This window comes from Anoplopoma fimbria, chromosome 2 (genome assembly GCF_027596085.1).
Source record: "Anoplopoma fimbria isolate UVic2021 breed Golden Eagle Sablefish chromosome 2, Afim_UVic_2022, whole genome shotgun sequence".
NCBI classification, from domain to species: domain Eukaryota; kingdom Metazoa; phylum Chordata; class Actinopteri; order Perciformes; family Anoplopomatidae; genus Anoplopoma; species Anoplopoma fimbria.
The window spans coordinates 31044642-31051405 of record NC_072450.1 but is presented as its reverse complement, the minus strand read 5'-3'; positions in this window follow the sequence as shown (position 1 = coordinate 31051405).

Sequence of the window (6764 nt, the reverse complement as noted above, 5' to 3'; positions counted from 1 at the left end):
GAGGGAGATGGGAATTACTTTCTTTTTTTTTTTTTTTTTTTTTATCTAAAGTGATATTTAAGTCATGTGACAACTCACGTTTTAATATTTCACAAACAGAACCACTCTGCCAACCAAAGCATGCTCTTTTGAAAACATCCACAACTGCACTGTATAGGCTGACAAAAAGCACAATATAACATAGTGGTAATTATATATGATATGTCTTGTTTGTACACACAAACAGTTCATATATCCCCCTCATTAATATATCCACCTGTCACTCCCAAACTCAATTTTTCTTTCTTTTTCTTGCATCTACATTTCAGGTAAATCAGCTTCTGTTTTTGGGAGGGGAGGGATAACGGTTTACCAATCAGGATCTACAGTGTATGATTCCACAAAAGCATGTTGGCCTTTCACATTATTGTTTAGTATTGAGTCCTTTCCCAAAAACATTTGTTTTCAAAAAAATATATTTAGTTTCATTTTTGTTTTGGAAAAAAAATGTTGTCAATAAATTGTTTTTTCTTCATTGTTTTTTTTGCTAAAATTAACGGGTAGGTCCTTTAACTGTTTTGTTTTTGAGGTATAAATATCATTATGTAGTTTCACAGTGGTATTCATGTATTCAAATAACAACATTCAAATTTTGGTTGAAGTAAGTTTCAGCATCAAAATACTATCCTACCAAGCCCATTTAAACTGTTTGCCTCATGACCTTCTGCATTAAACACTGCTGCATATATATATATATATATATATATATATATATATATATATATATATATATATATATATATATATATATATATATATATATATATATATATGTGTGTGTGTGTACTGCTGTGGATGCCACTTTAGTTTGGATCCAAAAGTCACTGATCTCAGTTTGCAACTACATTGGCATGTTAAAACCACAGATATATTACTTGTAAATAATGCATTTGGTGATTGAAATAAAGAGATAAATGATATGATTTTTAAGGTTTTATATCAGTGCTGAAACTTTTCATCAATTCACTGACTGATCCACGAGTTAACGGACAGGAAATTACCAAACGACTAGTGCAGTGCCTGTAGTGTTGCTTTTTCAGCTTTCCTGAGAACAGCTCAAACAGACTTTATACTCAACACTGCGCTTCCTTGGGTTCTGAGGCATACGCCTGCTATGACATAAAGTAGCCAATGAAGTCAAACACCCAAGTAGTAGCTACTTATGGTCAGAAACACCACTGAAGTACACTCCTAAATCAGAGAGAAACACCAGGGGATCTGACCGTTTGGGAACGCTGGCCCCCGTTGTCAGGGGCCCCCAACTATATAAACGCTATAGATTTGAAAAATCAAAATAAAGAATTTACTATGAGTCACTATTCTAACTTATTGTATCCGGAGATAACTTCAAAAATACTACTTACTGTGTACTTCTACATTGTAGTACTACATTTACCTGTCAAAGAAATGTTAGTGGCCACGTTGCAGAATCAGATTTGGCTCACAAAATATAAAACTTAAAGTAAGATGTATTATCATTCATAATACTATCCAGCATCATAGCAGGATGAAAGCTCCACTTTGAACAGGGGTTAAGTGAATTTAAGTACATTTCACTCTGTACTTGAAGTAAACATTTGAATGTAGGACTTTAATTGTGTGGTATTCATAGTAAATAGTTTGACTCCAGAAAACAGGTAGAACATTACAATTTTGTTCCCAACATGTCGTCAGTTTAACATCTGTTTGGAAGAAAATTGAACGTGATCGTTTCCGGAGATCTGAGGGCCGCTACAGGGTGCCTTGAAACCGTCCCGGTCGTGGCTTGTGCATACTTCAGTGAACCCGTGGTGTGAACAGTCTGCTGGTAAAATTACTTAACTGTTCATTTAATAGGCAGTATGCAGTACATAGTGATTGAGCATGTAGTATGCAGTACGCCTTCGTCAGCACGTGATTTTCGAACAGACGCAGGCAGCTGGGCCTGGCTTAGTGGAGTTATTTTGATGTTTATTATAATGTTATTGGTTATGAATGAGTATGGCATAAACATACACAATTTGAGTTGGAATGGTAGAGTGGCGCTTGTTGTTGTACTGGCTGGACTGTTGGTTGGATAAAACAAGCGTTTTGAAGATTTGCGAACATTTTTCATTTGAATTGGCAGATTAATAAATACATGAAAAGATCATTATTAGGTGCATTTTGCATCTCTTTTTCAGTTCCCACATGAAGTATTCATTTCTTTTACATGAATGTTTATGATCTCATGCAGCTCTAAAGCCTCATGAGCACCATTTGAAATTAAGTATTACCCGTTATAACTCTCCACTGTAGGAGATACATTTCTTGAGAGGAATGCTGCTTGTCTCATCAGTTTATAGCACCATTGATGTAGACTATGTGTGTGTGTGTGTGTGTGTGTGTGTGTGTGTGTGTGTGTGTGTGTGTGTGTGTGTGTGTGTGTGTGTGTGTGTGTGTGTGTGCTGTGTGAGCTGCTGAGCTGTTTTTGTTCCTGCTAATGCCTTTACCTGCAGGTGTGTCCAACACGTGTCCTTAGGAGGGATGCCTTCACACCATCTCAGTGGCAGTTGAACAGACAGGCAGCTGGTTCCCATCAGTTTCCCTCATATGGGCCGGACATCTTTCCAGAACACACCCCCACTCTGCTCTAGACTCAACTGAGATGAGACATGTTGTAGAACGTCCTCGTCACAGAGGATCCTACATGTGATTCTCACCAGCGGATGGAAAGTAACATTTAACGGTGACTCATATGTTTAATGGCTGCATAGAAAGTACATTTGACAGATAGATGGCAGTAGCAGTTGAAGTGGGAATGCTTTATGGTCTGTGGTTTCCAACACTGTCGGTAGTTGTACGACAATATATTAGAAGTATTTCCTATTGAGTTTCCCACAGATGATCAATCCCAGATCAGGTTTAAAGGAGGCATGTCTGCACTGCTGTTCTCATTCTCACTGCCACTACTGTAATTGTGTTGTGTTTATATCAACGTGGTCACAGAAACGCATCAAATGACCACGACCTCTTAACAGCTCATTAGCTGGCGGCAGCACGTAATGTGTTAAAAGTGTGTGTCGGCACCATGGAAACAATGCCAAAGGAAAGTCAATTAGTATCCTTTTGTAGTGGACACAAATTAAACACATCCATGAGATTATGGACACTAAGAGCCAAGTAGTACAAACAGAGAGAAATACTACTTGTGGTGGGATGGATGTAAGGTGGATGGGTCAAAACACAGGACTTTCAACCACAAGAAAGGAGTTTGAGAATGGCATGTCCTTGTCCTAAAGGTTTGTTGAGCTTTTATAAAGTTAGGTTTGTGACATTTTTCTAAACCTTTTGTTGCCTTTACCTAAGGGTATTTATTTAAAGCCCAACCGTCATGTTTTTCCTAATCCTAACTTGTGTTTTTGCTGCCTAAAGTTCTTAGACATTTTACATATTTCTTTGAGATCACGCTGGTTTATCTTTGTAAAGCACTGAGCCGCTACAAACTGCTATCCGGCTAGTTGGCTTACGCACTATTTAGGTTTCACACCTGCTTGCCCGCTACCTTGGATGAACCATGGATGTATAGAGAGCTGTAATAGAAAAAAAAAAAAGAAGAAATACCAGGATCTGTGTTCCAGAAGTAAGGAATGCAAATCCACCTTACATCGACGTTGTGAGACAGCACAAGAAAATCCAGCCTAGGGGCATGACCTCAGCAGTAGGTTGTGTGGTTCACTCCACACATCTACATCATTCCAAAAAAAACATCAAATATCGTTCATTTAAGATTTCTGTTCTTTCCCATCCCCACTAAGCCCAAGACCATCTCAGGTAAAAGATTAGCAGCAAGTTGAGACATGGATGTGTTTAATGGTAGCAGGACAGAGGGGGACAAACTGTGTTGATGTTTTTCAGTTGAAAAACAGTGTATTTCCATTTCACATTTTTAAAAGCTTTAACAGTTTATGTACCAAACAAAGCAAGTCCTTTGGAGCTATATGATATGTGCCCTGTGTCTTTGACATAAGATAGCCACCATGGCTTAACTGGCGCTGAAAAAGGGGGGAAAATAATAATGTTTTGTCCTCCCAACTTTCAGGTGTTGTGCTAAGCTATTAAAGGTGTAACGTTTAAGCCAAGGTTTTAGTGTCATGTTGGTTGTCTACGTCTATGGCGTCTAACGTGTTTAACCTTTATACAATCATAATCAACAATTGTGTGATTCAAATTTAATCAAAGTTATCTGATGGACTCTATTTTGGTGAAACCTGCGTCAAGCTAGCAGGTGTGCCCTGCCAAGTGCAACGGGAGTGCGCCAAATGCACTCTTGGTAAAAAAGCCCTGGCCAGGCCGCTAAGGACTAGCTTAGTGCGTAACTTGTGAGTGGTCGAGAGAGAGATAGCTCAGAGCACACAGGTGTTGGCGCTTGGTGCATAGAGGAAATTAGCATTAAAGTTGTCAAGTGGTAGTAAAAGTACAGTGCACATTTGAATTTGTCTTTGCAGCTCTTCAAGACCCAAGTAAAGGCTCCTTTAAGCTTCTTTTAAGCCCAACAATGATGTTTTCCTAAACCTAACCAAGTGGTGAAGAGTGAACCACACAACATACTGCTGAGGTCATGCCCCGAGGCTGAATTTTAGTACTGTGTGTTACTAATACATTACTAATGTCTATTTAAGGTTGGTTTGGATTCCTTACTTCTTGAACACAGATCCTGTCTGTACATTCAGGGTTCTAGCAAGGTAACCTTAATTTTGAGTAAGCCAACTAGCTGGATAGCATATTTTAGCTAAAGACAAACCAACGCAATCTCACAGCAATACGTGAAATGGCCGTGTACCAGCACATTAAGTGATATTGATGCATCATGTCTGAATTCATTTTGAAAATATTTTTGCATATGTTTGCATGTGCATGAATGTGTTCAGTTTACCTCGAACAGCTGTTGGATCCTTGTGATATCGTGAGATCAGGCGAGATTTAAGAGATTGCACGGAAATTCATCTAATCAGAAAATGCATTTGTGTCGCAACCACAGTGTAACGAACCAATCAGCAGCCAGAGAGGAGCTACTGGTTGCTACGAGCGTCGTTTAGGTATGTGTGACCAAATGCCCACCTCTGATGCTGAGAAATGAAGCCAAAACCAGCAGTTCTTTGGATGGCCACTTAAGGCTCCAAAAGCAGCTCAATCCTCAGAGACCCCCATGTTAAAATGCCTATACAGCAGAAATAAACATTTTTACATTTTTACAAAAAGCACTTTTGGTCCCTATAGCTAATTCCCAAGTTCATTAAAACTGTACTGGGGCTGAATGTTTATAAAAGTCACCTGTTTCATTTCTATTAATGCTTAATGTTAGGCATAATTGAGTGCATAGTTGCATTGATTGACAGGTGGGTGCTGTACCAGGGGCTCTAGCTAGGCCAGAGCCACCCACATCTTTAGAAACCTATGGGCTACGTCACGGAGACTAGGTCTATATTTTATACAGCCTGTGTGTGACGCGATGGCACAGAGAGGCGACTGTTTGTTCAATACATCATTGGCGGTCAGTGAAGATGCTGTAATAGCATCAGTTAAATCACAACTGGAGAGTATTTCTTTATTAAGAACATTAAAGAACTACACTAAAGGATTTTCTCCAAGGAAAAGACATCTTCACTCTTCAGCTGACTGGCTTCAGCAAGAGTTGATTGTCAGATGTTTCATCCGATCACCTAGTGATGTCTCTTTTTTTTTTTTTTTTTTTTAAGCCTGCCCTTTTATAAACATGTTCCAAAGACATCTTCTCAAATGGTCCTCTGTAACAAACCATGTTGTGCGTCAGGTTAGTGCACAGTACCCTCCATCCCCACCCCTGAAAGCCACTGTAACTCAAACACCGGCTCGCAAAAATAGAGACAAATAAGGATCTTGCATTTCAAATGTAACCAGTCATTTCTTTAAAGCTCATCTCAACCAACCTTGTTCTGCATTTCTTTGTGTACCATTTGCCATGTGTACACTGAGCTTGGTACCATCAGTATCGCTCCCATTTACTTCTATGTCCTTTACACTTTACCCACCAGCTAAAGAGAGAAGAATATATTCATAGCAAGCACTAATATCTCATGCTCTTCTTTTAACATTTGAAGTGCACTCAGTGGCCAGCCCTGCTTTCACTAATGCTGTTTTATATAAAACCAAATTTGTATGAAAGCCCTGCACCTCCCACACACAAGCAGTCCTGACCTCCTCTCATGCTGCATGGTGAGAGCGCTCTCCTCACTTTTTCTTGTTACATCGTTTTCCATCTCCTTCACACATAATCATGCACATACTGTTGCATGGCCGAATCCCACCCATGGGCAGGGGAAAACAAATGAATCCTATAATATTGGGATGCACAATAGTGATTTCCAGGCTGCAAAAAAAAAAACTGTCAACCCAGATCTTGACATGTCAAGATCTTTCACCGGCTTAGATTCCTCTCACAACTTAAAGTAGTCTCTCTGCTCTCTGTGTGATTTCCAGTGACCCAGTGAGATTGTCTGAAATGAATGATGGCGTGGAATGACAGGTAAACCTGGGGCCATTTGGCGTGGTGGCTGGAGCCTGGTACGGACAGTTTGCAGGGAGTGGGGAGGTAATGGCTCCTCTTTTGGCCTTTTTTAAGGTCAACTAAAGTGAGGAAAGGCAGGCCGACACTTAGACAACACGTGGCATGTACACAGACAAATGCAAGCACACACACACAGCTTCTCTCGTAGTGGGGCTGTGTT